The sequence below is a fragment of the Homarus americanus genome, unplaced genomic scaffold (assembly GCF_018991925.1).
Source record: "Homarus americanus isolate GMGI-L3 unplaced genomic scaffold, GMGI_Hamer_2.0 scaffold24694, whole genome shotgun sequence".
NCBI classification, from domain to species: domain Eukaryota; kingdom Metazoa; phylum Arthropoda; class Malacostraca; order Decapoda; family Nephropidae; genus Homarus; species Homarus americanus.
In genome coordinates, this window is record NW_024732780.1 from 10,260,818 (window position 1) to 10,270,882 (window position 10,065).

At 39.2% G+C, this 10,065-nt stretch overlaps 1 protein-coding gene across 1 annotated transcript in view; it reads right to left on the reverse strand.

Moving 5' to 3' along the window:
* The window catches only part of LOC121869101 (circadian locomoter output cycles protein kaput-like), a 113,504-nt gene extending 109,459 nt beyond the window's left edge, over positions 1-4,045 (reverse strand). Inside the window, 1 exon segment of the mRNA XM_042370287.1 lies at positions 3,801-4,045. The gene's annotated coding sequence lies outside the window, so the exon portion shown is untranslated.
* Between the last annotated feature and the right edge of the window lie 6,020 nt (positions 4,046-10,065).

Consider the following 10,065-nt stretch of genomic DNA (forward strand, 5'->3'; position numbering starts at 1 on the left):
CGTGAATTCGAAGCATTTGAGGATAGAATAATGCATCGGCGAACCTAACCTAACCTAGCCTAACCTAACCTAACCTAGCGCTAACCTAGTTGACTCTAACCTAACCTAGCGCTAACCTAGTTGACTCTAACCTAACCTAACCTCATCACCAAGCAAAGAAAGGATTAGGTGTGTTTAATCGTCAGGTGAACGAACACACACACACACACACACACACACACACACACACACACACACACACACACACACACACCTGACTCCTATGATACGGTGTACATGTGTAAATGTTATTGTGTACACGACATTATACTCATGTAGGTATAGTTGTGTACGTAATTATACTCATGTAGGTATAGTTGTGTACGTAATTATACTCATGTAGGTATAGTTGTGTACGTAATTATACTCATGTAGGTGTTTTTGTGTACACGTCATTATACATTTTTAAGTGTGTAGGTTAGGTTAGGTTAGGTTAACGAACGTGTGTGTGTGTTGATCATAGGTTCATCCTTTTTATACATATATATTCTTCTTCTTCTTCTTCTTCTTCTTCTTCTTCTTCTTCCCACTCCAAGCGTTAATTAAATTGCATGGAGTAATTAAAAGGAATTCACCACACTTTTGAGGTCAGATTCCAGGTGAGAGGTGAGATACTTCCTTCATTACCCCCCCTCCTACCCCCTCCCTCACTTCCCCCACCCACCAACCCTCCCCACTTCCCCCCACCCACCCACCCACACTTCACTCCCCCCCACCCACTCCACCCTCACCCCCCACCCACCCTCCCTCTCCCCTCTCATTCCCCCCCCACCCACCCACCTCCCTCACCCCCCCCACCCACCCACCTCCTCACTCCCCCACCCAATTCCCTCTCCCCTCTCCTTCCCCCCACTACTACAAACTTTATCACCAAAAAACCTTAACAATCTCTAAAGTTAATTTTCACCTTTAACGAGTTACCGGAATGACGTAACGAGTCTAACTACCTCAGAGTCTAACTACCTCAGTAAGTTACGGCGTCGTTAAGAGTTTTAGTGGAGATTCTTACCTAAGTTAATTTTTTTCTCTATAACTGAAGGAAAGGATATTAACTCACTCCTACGACACGATGTTAAATTAACTCACGCCTTTACTGTAAACTACGACACGACGTTAAATTCACAGTAAGTTAAAAAAATTTACCCATAATTATAGATGTTAAGAGCGTATTTAACCTGGAACATATTAACTACGACAGTGTTAAATTCATTATATGGTCCGTGAGTTAATTCTAATGTACAGTAACCTGACCTAACCTAACCAACCCTACCCTACCCTCACCCAACCTATCCTAACATAACCTAACATAACTTAAACAGTAACCTAACCTACAGTAACCTAAGCTAACCTAACCAACAGAAACCCAACTTAATAGCCTATCCTAACCTTACCTAACCAACCCTAACCTAACCAACAGTAACCTAACTTAACCAATAACCTATCCTAACCTAACCAACAGTAACCTAACTTAACCAATAACCTATCCTAACCTAACCAACAGTAACCTAACTTAAACAATAACCTATCCTAACCTAACCCAACCAACCCTTACCCAACCAACCCCACCTAACCTTAACCATTTCCATCTGTAGGTGAATTGTGAGTGCTCTGGGGATCGAAACCAATGACCTTTAGGACAGGAGAGTATTGTGATCCACATCCACCTGGAATCACCTGAAGATTATGCACCTACCTTTAATTAAGTCAATTTGATGATTAAACAACTTAATGCTACCTGAGGATTAAAGACACTAATCTAACCTAAACACCAACTCAACTCCAACTCAACCTAACCCAATAATCAACCTAACCTAACTCTAACCTGACCTAACCTAACACCAACCTAGCCTAATCCTTAACCTGACCTGATCTAACACCTCAACCTAGCTCATCCCTAACCTGACCTAACCTAGCACCAACCAACCTAACTCTAACCTGACCTAACACCTCAACCTAACCTAACTCTAACCTGACCTAACATAACACCAACCTGACCTAACTCTAACCTGACCCAATCCTTAACACCACCCGACTCTAACTCTAACCCGACTCTAACCTAACACCTCAACCTGACCTAACTTCTAACCTGACCTAACCTAACACCAACCTGACCTAACCTAACACACACAACCCAATCCCACCTAACCTGACCTAACATAACACTAACCTAACCTAAAACTAACATAAAATCCAACTCTAACCCCCCAATTCAGATAGCGTTAAAGTTAAACACCAAGTGCAATAGGCTGGAAGGTGTTGTTTTGTTCACTACTAACATATGGTACACTATTAACGTCAATCATCAGTTAACACATATGGTACACTATTAACGTCAATCAGTTAACACATACGGTACACTATTAATGATCAGTTAACACATACGGTACACTATTAACGTCAATCAGTTAACACATACGGTACACTATTAACGTCAATCGCTAACACACATACGGTACACTATTAACGTCAATCAGTTAACACATACGGTACACTATTAATGTCAATCAGTTAACACATACGGTACACTATTAACGCCGATCAGTTAACACATACGGTACACTATTAACGTCGCTCAGTTAACACATACGGTACTCTACCAACAATTATACTATTAACACATACGGAGCTAGAATACTATATACGGTAGCTTGTAACACATATGGTGCACTGTAATCACCAGTAAAGAGACTGGTTAAGTACAGCGAGTGGTCAGGTAGGGGCTATGATGACCTATGACATCTGCGTGCGTGCGTGCGTGTGTGTGTGTGTGTGTGTGTGTGTGTGTGAGTGCGTCGTCACAAAAGCATTCTCACGATAGATTTTCTTGAGATACCACGTAAACACACACACACACACACACACACACACACACACACACACACACACACACACACACTACCTAAGCACTGTAAATTAATAATAACAAAAACAAGAGCATTAATAATACTAATACCATCACTAAAATCAAGTAATAATATTAAAAGTTGACACGTCACACAGGTAGCTAAATCATTACCTGTACGAGAGAGAGAGAGAGAGAGAGAGAGAGAGAGAGAGACTTGTTATGTAGTTAAGCTAGTCAGTTGCTACGAAGCTTTGATAGTAGGAATTATTTAGGGGTGTGTGTGGTTTCAACATTTTCCTGCCAATTTCTGTCCTGGCCTCACAGACCAGGCCCCACAGACGAGGCCCCACACACCAAGCCTAGCAGACGAAGCCCCACAGACAAGGCCCCAAACATCATGCCCCACACACGAGATCCCACACACGAGGCCCCACAGACAAGGCCCCAAACATCATGCCCCACAAGGCCCCAAACATCATGAGGCCCCACAGACAAGGCCCCCACACGAGGGGCCCCACAGACAAGGCCCCACACACGAGGCCCCACAGACAAGGCCCCAAACATCATGCCCCACACACGAGATCCCACACACGAGGCCCCACAGACAAGGCCCCAAACATCATGCCCCACACACGAGGCCCCACAGACGAGGCCCCAAACATCATGCCCCACACACGAGGCCCCACAGACCAGGCACCGAGAGGTAGCTGAATGAGAGGGCCCGTTCGGTAAGTGACAGAAGTCCTAAGGTGTTATACAACAAGGAACAGTCTAGCGTGTTGCCTCTACCTGCCTTGTCACGCTCTTTATACCACGCTAAGCCTTCCTATATAGAGAGAAATATTCGAAAATGCTATAAAATACGTCCAATACGTCTATAACATGCTATAAGAGGCAAAGAAACATTAATACTCACCACAAAGTCAGATGATATGAATCCTTCGCAGGCCGCTAGCAGTACATTTTTAGCCCGTAAATCCACTTCACATCACCACCACAGTGCTCTTGCTCCCTGGTTATCACTACACTATTCTTCTATTTCCTATGTGATATGAAACATGGTGCTAACACCTCTAATAATCACGCGCGACACCACAAATTAAGGAGAGCTTCGTATACACAGGTACTCACTCGAGGCCATATTGTTGACTGCCCTGGTGTGTTGACAGAGGGCAGCAGCGGCCTGACTACCCCAACCCCCCACCCCTCCCCACCGCCCACCCCTACCCCCCCCTCATCCTGAAACACGAAAACGAGCTCCACTAACTAAATCAGCGCAGAAAATGTTTAGTAATCTTCTATATTCTTTTTTATCGGGATATACGTTTTAATTATAGATGTAGTCTGAAATTCTATAGTCTCCCTCACTCTCGTTCTCCATCCTCCCTCACGCCTTCTCTATCCTCCTGAAATGCGAAAACGACCTTGACGACCTGGGTTTAATACATCAAAACAGTTACTCTTTAATTTTCACCATTTTTCATGTTATAATCGATATATTTCTACTTGTGTATGTAATTTGAAGTTCTTTGTCAAAATTTTGTCATTTCAATATATAAAAATATTGATATTGACGATACAAGTTTTTCACTCAATGCCAACGTTATGCAGTTTATATTTTTTTGTTTTTTAATATCATACTCACCACTTATCAACTTACTAGCCGTTTGGGCGGTCTATCCAGTGTTAGTACAGGAGGAAACAGGGGACTGAGAAACCTGTGGTGTTTGGTAGTGAGAGTCACCCTTCTCACGTGTGTCCGGGCGAGGCTCGAACCCTTGATATATTGGTGAGTTATGCGCGTTACCGCTGTACGGAGAGATGAAACTTTAATAACAAAACGCCAAAGTACATACATGAGCACAAAATTGTCTCGTAAAACATTAATAATACGAATAATTAATTGCGATGGTGTTTTAACTTATTTTCGCCTTTCAGTAATACATTACTACATACCTTTACATTAATAGAGACATAAACACCGTATTTACAGTCATCTTTTCGTATGTTGTTTTGATTTTATTGAATTTGCACCTTAAACAATACACAGAACATCATTAAGTGGAACTACGATACAGTTTAATACATTACGGTTTATCAAATATGCACTAAGATATATTTCAGCTGTATTTTCTAAGCAAGAGAGAATAAACTTTTGTTTTAAATACAGTTTTCTCTGGGTATTGTTTTTTATAACCAAGATATTTTTTATTTCGTTTTAACATTTTTAACTTATTTAAATGTGACAATCTGTGTAAGTCATTGTTTAACGCAATATCTCTTTATACATATATCTAATTGTTTATAACCATGTGCGCGATTGCTTCGTGAAAAAACTCCAATATTATAAAAATCGACTCAAATTTATGATTAAAAAACACCACCATTAGTCTATATAAATAAATACAAAAAACTACAATAATCATGTAAAAAAACACGTAATTAATTAATATGTCAGAGATTAGTTGATACTCGCCGAAATAATTACTTACATAAAAGATTATTTTTACGCATGCACTATCAGCTCTGGGGCAGTTATGGCGGGAATGTACTCCGAGTATCAGTGTGTAAGCGACCCTCACTATAGCCGCTGTAGGGGATACGGCCATACGGACTCATTAAGAAAAGATATACTTCAAACTCTTTAAAATCTCATAAAGACTTACCAAAATATATCATAATTTTCTATCTAATTAAAAAAAGGCACCAAACTTTGTTGATGACCAAGTACAGCTTAAGGAGACAACAAGAAATGATAAATAAGATAATTTCTTTTAGCATTACGGATAGTCTGAACACGGACATATGCCAGCCATAAGATAATACTGTAATTATTTCAAGAGGAAAACCCTTCATATAAAGTAGCACCAAGAAGCCAAGACATGTATTCGTAATAAAAAATTCGAACGTTAAATCCTCTTCTCTAGTATGAAATAAGAACGTAGTTTTTTCTTTTTTACAGGTCACTGACCCATATCGGGGCCTAGGGGGCGAAAATGTAATAATAATAATAATAATAATAATAATAATAATAATAATAATAATAATAATAATAATAATAATAATAATAATAATAATAATAATAATAATAATAAGTCATAGTAATAAAAAATAAAATAATAATAATAAGGTAAAATTTCAGTCATGCACTGGTCTTTCTCTCGCTGTTATTAATATGTTTTTCGTAATGTTTAGACAATTATAAAAACTTTTTCTTCTATGATATTTCCACAGGAAATAAAAGAAACCGAGATATTTGTTTTCAATATTATTAGATTTGGTCAGTCACAAGTGTTGCATAAGTTAAATTTGACCAATAATAATAAGACTAAACTATGTGGGTATACAAACAATGGTAAACAGAAAAGTAATTCGACCAACACATGAACCTTTGAGGCTCTATCCTTACGTTGTACAGCTTGAAGTGAATCAGTTACACGCATTCTGACATCACTAGCCAGGAGGAAAAATAAACGTACAGCAGAACCTTTGAGAAGTTGGAGTCATGTTTGTGACGGTGATCAGTGACAAGCCCATCGAAATAAGTCCATATTACCTGACTGGACACCATCCCAAATCCTGTTTATATGGTTAGGTATGATGTTTACACCCTCAAATACCCATAGTTACTTACATAAGTTTTGTTCCATTTGTACCCTCGAGGCTTTGATAACTTGATGTGCAAGTCTTTTTTTTTCTATTATTTTGATATATTGGAACTTGAGACAATCTCCTTGTTTCAATCACTCAAAGAATCTATATACACATAACCTTATACACACTTAAGATTACAGTCTTAAATATTACATAGTCACTGACTCGCACTGTGAATCCATTGCACATGACGTCACACATCACGTAATTTAATGCTCGGTACTATGTTGAGGAACACGACATGAGGAACAGTCTAATGAGAGTTTTGTTTGTATTGGGGAAGTCATGTGAGGGTTTTCAACTGTTCTAGTCGTTCAGAAAGTGGAAAAAGTAAAATTTCTATAGTATACCGGCTGTTATTGCTCATTGTGACGGCACCGAGTGAGAGCTTGTAGTGGATTCCTCCCCTACAAACACCTTTGGTCGCTGACGAGCCGACCCACGAATCCAGCCGCACCTCGTGTCTAGGCCGACTCTTCAAGTAACACCACCTCCTCCGCCCCTGCCTGGCGGCCCTCGCTCCCGCCGGCGAGCATGGCGACCCACAAGCTGGACCAGCTCTACATCACGCTTGTAACCACGCTGCCACTTCCCAGGACCAAGCTGCATTGTAAATCCAATACATGTATACAGAGAGCACACTGTGAGTTTCCTTTCTCCATCCCATCCTGAGTGTGAACCAAATAACCCGTACCCAACAAGCTCCTTCAATACTTGCCAACAGAGACGTGACCAACAGCCCAAGCGGCTAACGAGTCGATCAGTGGTGAAGAGGATAAAAAAAAGGAAAAATCAAGGACTTGCTCCTGAAACGACGAGAAAAGTATTCGGCCAAAATTCCAAGAGCAGACCTCGTAGGTCACACCAACCAAATGTAACAGCGTTAGAGTATACAGCGATCACTTTGTTACCGTCAAGAAACTTCTCAATATATTTTATACGGCATTTTCTGAAATATAAAACATGTGCAGTACGGTACGTCTATCCACAAAAGCTTTCTAGCTCTAAAGGTGCAATCCTCTCGCCAACTGCTTGACTGACTGATAATTAAAGTTTAATGTTAAGGAAATTATTTTTACTTATATATATATATATATATATATATATATATATATATATATATATATATATATATATATATATATATGTGTTCATTTATTTTCAAACAACAACTTGTGATCAAGTGATGTTTTACTACACTGGAGTGTTTAACTGTTGCGAACATTCATAGGAAAACGTAACGTATTCATCGTTGTTTTAAGAAGCAATTATAATTCTCCACTTTGGCTTCAAAGTGAAATTATTTTGCATAAATAAAAACTGTAATAAAGTTTTACCATGAAATGTAAAATGTAGAAACAATAGAACGCTATGATCATATTTCAGAACATGTATACTTGTAAACCTAAAAGAAGAGCCAATATCATTTTTTTTACATAACAATCAAACAGTTGTTGAGGAAACACTCCAGGGTAACGACTTTTTCCTGAGCCTCAGTTGGAGAAGTAGGGGTGACGTCCTTATATTGCATGAAATTATTGTTACGCTAAATACAAATTAAAAAAAACCTAACACCAGGCTGGCAATTTGATTACTACCTATTTACCTATTTTGTAAAACAATGTAACATTACTGTGGGTACATCACAATACACTTTTAACTATCTCCACCTGTGAGTGGTGGGCCCGGGCATATTACACACGATACCTTTGGGGAAACTGGGAAAGACATGAAGGCAGTACCTATACTATACTGGCACTTTTATTTGATATAACTTAATTACAACTTCAACACTTACCGCTGGAATGTTATAGAATCTCTCATGTCCCTCCGGGTGCACTCATGGCCGGCAGGTTGACATAATATGGAGCAAATATAGACATAGGCGTCCGGGGGATACACGCTCATCATTCACCGCCAAGTGTTAGAAAGAAAGCCTTCACTGAAGACGTGGTTGATTGGTTTGGAGTTGGAACCACCGCCTGCAGTATTTATTTTACTATTTAAATTACGTTGCTAAGGCTGAGCCAGGACAGACAACTATGCATTGGCCATCCCTAGATTTTCAGGATTAATGATATATGAATTATTTTTGTTTGTTTCTAATGCTTAAGGTCAACCCTATGATAATTTTACTGGTTATACCAGTGATAAGCGATGTCACTAATCAAACATTATTCGAAAGTAACTAAATTATACTGCAGACGCGGGACCCGCCCATGAATATAGGGTAAAATTGCAGTTTCACTACCAATTGGTTTTTGACCAGAACTCTAGGTTTTTCCCATGGTATTTTGTGCGATTCATTCTAATTTGACCTTCATTAAAGTCGAAAATGAGTCGTTCTTGAGTTTACTCCCTGCCCGATAGACTTTAACCTAACCAACCTACCTAACTTCCTGGCTGGGGACAGACCCCCGCCATTAAATAGAAAGTACTTATTTTGATATTTGGTGCCATGAAAGCAACTTTATTGAAGCATCATGGTGTAATATTACGAGTTTATTTCATGGACGTCATAGTACACTACTCAGTTGTAAACAAACAAAAAAGTGACTGCAGATTTACAGGAATTTCTTAGTGAATTTACCATCTCCGTTATTATCTATTTGCAACGGAAGTGGTATTAGAAAAATTTGCTGCAACTGAAGAGATATAACTTCAAGTGAACCAAAATTGCTATAACCCAATTGGGAATGAAACTACAATACCGAATATTAGGGACAACACCGTATGGCTGTAGCAATTCTCCTTATTTAATCCACTTACGCTTCACATAACTTAATTACAATCTCAACACTTACCACTAGAGTGTTTTGGAATCTCTCCTGTCTCTCGGTACATATTGTATGCCCAGCAGGATGGCATAATGGAACAAAATTTGGGAGGATATAACGACATGACGACTCCAGTTTATTAAATTGTCTTGATTGTTGTATCCCTTCCCCCACACTACCTTGGTATACACTGGAATTTGTATATCTGCATGTATGTTCAGTAGGTGTCTTTACAGAGGGGTCTGATGATATCCAAAATGAGCACCGCGAGTCTCGTTGTTTCGTCATATTGTATCACATAAAATAGTAAAGATACTTTTTGGAGAGTGTGTAGTACATTGTGTATACCCAAGGATAATGTACTGTTTATAGTCCTTGGTGTATACCTGTGTGGTCTATATACATATATACCATACCAAATGTAAACAGGTATGCCGATATTATTATTATTATTATTACTGTATTATTATTATTATTCAGTCAGTCAGTCAGTCTAGTGCAGTGGCAGCCGCACTTCCTTGTGTGTCTTACATGTTTAAATTCTGTGTACTTTGTCCTCACTTCCCTAATAGACTCACTCTCATGAACTCCTGGTTACAGTTCCTGAAATATTAGCTTAGTAAAGATATTCATCCTGCCTTAAGTATTATCTTCGTAGAACTTTGCCTACCATAATATATACATCGATGACGTCGCTGTGACGTTCTTATGACGTCATTAATATCCTCCTCCTCCTCCACCTATCGCTCG